Here is a 4763-nt window from a genome sequence, read left to right as displayed (position 1 = left end):
TTATTTTGTTTTTGTGGGGGATTATTTGGGGGTGATTTGGGGGTGATTTGGGGAGATATTTGGGGTGGTTGGGGGGAGACCAGTTGTCAAGAACTGGAATCAATTCCACAGCGCATATATCATAAAAAACAAAAAGTTATAAGATTAAATTAAAAATTAAATAGAAGAGAGATAAAAAAGACCAAATTAAAGTAAGAAATCGATAGAACAGAATAAAACCGAAATAAATTCAAATAAAATAGTAATAGATTCAAATGAAATAGAAATTAAAAATAATTAGAAATAAAACAGAAATAAAATAAGATAAAATATGAAATACAATAAAGATGAAACAAGTGTATCACAAAACTCGGCTCCACGGATTTAAAAACGCAAAACAAAACGCGGACAAACAACTCCGCCATTAAATATATAACTGAATAAAACTCTGCAATGAAACGCGCATTTGATAAATAATAAAAATGTCAGTCCTTACATTCAGCTGTGGGTTTGGGTCAAACAAAAAAAAAAAAGAATAGGAATATAAGAACGTAAGAATAAAGGAGACTGTAAGAGACCATAAGGCCCACACTAGATAAACAAGAAGCAAACAAGGTGCAAACAGTTTGTGTGTGGAGGGTACAAGAATTACCTATACTACCGTAAGTAGGCAAGCCAATATTTGCCTTACCGAGAGGTGAGAGAGAGAGAGAGAGAGAGAGAGAGAGAGAGAGAGAAAGAGTGAGAGAGAGAGAGAGAGAGAACACTGAACTAAAAAAGTAAATAATATAAATTAATAGATAAAATAATGATAATAATAAATGATAATGATAATGATAATAATTTCCAAGACCGAATCAGGGTAAAAGGTAATCAAACAGAATCAATCTCGAAAGAAAAACGTAAAAGAAAAACAGAATTTCATAAAGTTGATGGAAAAAGAGGAGGAGAAGGAGGAGGAGGAGGAATAGAAAGATTGGGAACCCAATAAGAATCGGCCCTTAAAAAAAAAAAAAAAAAAAAAAAAAGGAGGAAAAGTAAAAGTAGAAAATAGGTAAAGACACAAAAGACAATGATGAAAATGTCCATAAGAGAGTAATGAGGACACCAAATTATCCTAACTACACTGCGAAACGAATTGGAGTCTTTGGGTTGGTTAAAGATCAGACTATTTCATTCAGATGAAAATATATAATCAAAGACGAGCTTGAAAACCCACTCGGCTGCTCCTCTCGACACTTTCTACACTATTTTCTGCTTATTTTTGCTTAGATGACCGTTGCTCCGAGCGCTGCGAATTTGAGACGGTTAAGCATAGAATGAAGGAAGGAAGGAGAAAGGGAAGAGGAGAAGGGAAGAGGAAGATAAGAGTAAGGGAAAATAAAGGGAAGAGGAAGGGAAGAGGAAGGGAAGGGGAAGAGCAGAAGGGAAGAGGAAGGGAAGAGGAAGGGAAGAGTAATGGAAAAGGAAGGGAAGAGGAAAAGAGGAAGGAAAGAGGAAGGGAAGAAGAAGAGAAGAAGGGAAGAAGAAGGGAAGAGGAAGGAAAAATGAAGGGAAAAGAAAGGGAAGAGTAATGGAAAAGGAAGGGAAGAGGAAAAGAAGAGGAAGGAAAGAGGAAGGGAAGAAGAAGAGAAGAAGGGAAGAAGAAGGGAAGAGGAAGGAAAAAATGAAGGGAAAAGAAAGGAAAGAGGAAGGGAAGAGGAAGGGAAGAGGAAGGGAAGAGGAAGAACGCAGTTCTATTGATGCAGAGCCTCTAAGTACGCTAAAGTAGCAGATATACAATGAACCTTAGTCCGCCTTTAGAGGGGGAGGGAGCGAATAAGGGAAGAAGGGAGGAAGAAAGGAAAGGGGGAAGAGAGGAAGAGAGTAAGAGAAAAATAGAGAAAGGGAGGAAGGAAAGGAAGTAGAGAGGAAGGAACGGAGCAAAGGAGGAAGAGGGAAGGGGAAAAAGAGAGGAGGGGAGAAAGAGAGGAGAGGAGCAAGGGCGGAAGTTAAGACGGGAGGAAGCAAGGGGTGGAAGAGGGAGGAGGGGAAGAGGGAGGAGAGAGGAAGAGGGGAGGAGGGAAGGAGAGGAGTAGGGAAGGAGGGGGAGGGGGAAGGGGTGGAGGGATGGAGTGAGGAAAGGAGAGGGAGGGAGGAAGGGGGAAGGAAGAAAAGGAGGGAGAAAGGGAGTACGGAGCAAAGAGAGGAAGGGAGGAAGGAGGAAGGGAGGAAGGGAAGGAGGAGGGGAGGAAGAGAGAAGAGGAGGAAGGGAGGAGGGGAGAAAGAGAGGAAGAAGGAGGAAGAAAATAGAGTAGGGGAGATTTTTTTTAACTTAATATTATAATCAGTTGAGCTGTTTTCTTTATAAAGTGTTGGAATTGAAAAAAGGAAAAAAGATGAAAGGGGAGGAGGAGGAGGAGGACGAAATTAATGAAAAGCGAGAGGAAAGCACAAGACTTGAAGAAATATGAATAATGCATGAGAATGAGATGACAAAGAGCGCTTCTGGGTCGAGAGTGGAAGGGAAGAGAAGAACGGACAGACCGAATACAATGTAGAAAGATGAGACAAGGAACAAGGATGGACGAGGTGGAATACCATGTTTGAATACGCATTTGGTAGATCACAAGCACATTCATCCTCACTTTTAGCTCGAGGATAAGAGCAGGAGAGAGTAGAAGAGAATGAAAATATGAATAAACAGTAAATACGTTATAAAAGATGAAATCTTCGGGATTTGGGGAGATTTCCTAAAGAGATGGGGAGCCGTTGTGTTTACATTCCTGAGGAGGTAAGGTGTATGTGTGCATGTATATATATATATATATATATATATATATATATATATGTATATATATGTATATATATATATATATATATATATATATATATATATATGTATGTATGTATATGTGTCTAAGTGTGTGTGCGTGTGTGTAATTTTACCTAGTTGTGTAATTTGTGTATTTTTTTTTAGATGGTTGTATCTTACGGGAAGGGGAGCTACGCTCGTGATGTCCCGTCCCTTTATCTCGCCATATCTGATTTGCTCTTATATTCTTGTATTGTTTTTGCAAACACTATTGTGTGTGTGTGTGTGTGTGTGTGTGTGTGTGTGTGTGTGTGTGTGTGTGTGTGTGTGTGTGTGTGTGTGCGTGTGTGTGTGTGTGTCTGTGTTTGTATATATTCACCTTGGTCTTTGGATCACGTGCTGGACTCGTGATCGACAACTTTTTCCATCCCGTAAGAGAGCTCAGAGCTATGACCTTACACGCACACACGCCCTGAACTCCCCACCCAAGAGAGTTGGAGTAACGACTCGAAGCGCAGCGATACTGAAATAATTTCAGCTCTGGGCAGGATTCGAACCAGGTACCGCCGGCACCGCCGTACTGACAGTCTGGGACTCTACCAACCGCGCCACCGAGTGAGTGTGTGTGTGTGTGTGTGTGTGTGTGTGTGTGTGTGTGTGTGTGTGTGTGTGTGTGTGTGTGTGTGTGTGTGTGTGTGTGTGTGTGTGTGTGTGTGTGTGTGTGTGTGTGTGTGTGTGTGTGTGTGTGTGTGTGTGTGTGTGTGTGTGTGTGTGTGTGTGTGTGCGTGTGTGTGTGTGTGTAAGCAAGTGCAAGTGTGTGTTTGTGAATATGTGAGTGCGCATGTGTGTGTGTGTGTGTGTGTGTGTGTGTGTGTGTGTGTGTGTGTGTGTGTGTGTGTGTGTGTGTGTGTGTGTGTGTGTGTGTGTGTGTGTGTGTGTGCGTGCGCTCGTGTGTGTGTGTGTGTGTGTGTGCGTGCGCACGTGTGTGTGTGTGTGTGTGTGTGTGTGTGTGCGTGCGCACGTGTGTGTGTGTGTGTGTGTGTGTGTGTGTGTGTGTGTGTGTGTGTGTGTGTGTGTGTGTGTGTGTGTGTGTGCGTGCGTGTGCGCGCGTGCGTGTGTGAGGAGGAAAGTGTTAAAGACGTGTAGACGTGAAGGTCCTTGAAGCGAGTGTTTACACACGTAAAGAATTACTGTGACAGAAACATATATATATGAAAATGTTCTAAGCTATATCTATGTATACATAAGAGGCCATGTATGTAGATATAGATGTTGATGATACATATATTCATTTACATATACATTTTTACCAAAAGATTTAACGAGGAAATGTGAAAGAGAATTTTTAGTTGAAAACTTAGATTAGGCAAACTTTGTTCTCATCTAACATACTCTGTATCCTCAAATATGAACATCCAAAAGAATTATGAACACTTTCATAAGCGCCCTCATATTCTTACATATGAATTATAAATTAATATGCGAATAATTAAACGTACATGCATGTCATGCATGCACACATACACGCACACACACACACACACACACACACATATATATATAGATATATATATATATATATATATATATATATATATATATATATATATATGTATATATATGACGTGAGGAGCCCAGACCAGAAAGCGCGTATCTGCAGCCGAAGCCATCAGCTTTGCCCAGTGTGTTTCGGGTACTGTTGGGGCAAGTAACAAAGTCATTGCTGGGGATCAAAGAGGAGCGTGGGATTCGAGCAAATGCGAGACCAGCATGCTTCCGATTACGCCACCGGCGCACTGCCAAACACAGAAAGGATGCGTTCCATGTTTTTACCAAATGAGCCGATCAAAAGAAACGCTTTTTTGAGGCGCTGGCGTCTTCGCCTGTCTGGCACGGAGCGCTGTCTTAAACAGGGTGCTCGTTGGCCGACCGGTCTAGAATGAGGGTACTTGGGCTCGAGTTCGGAGTGGAAGCGGCCCGGCCGGCGAGA

This window comes from Oratosquilla oratoria, chromosome 43 (assembly GCF_046742065.1).
Source record: "Oratosquilla oratoria isolate Oo_2021 chromosome 43, ASM4674206v1, whole genome shotgun sequence".
Lineage (NCBI taxonomy): Eukaryota > Metazoa > Arthropoda > Malacostraca > Stomatopoda > Squillidae > Oratosquilla > Oratosquilla oratoria.
This window is presented reverse-complemented; position numbering follows the sequence as displayed.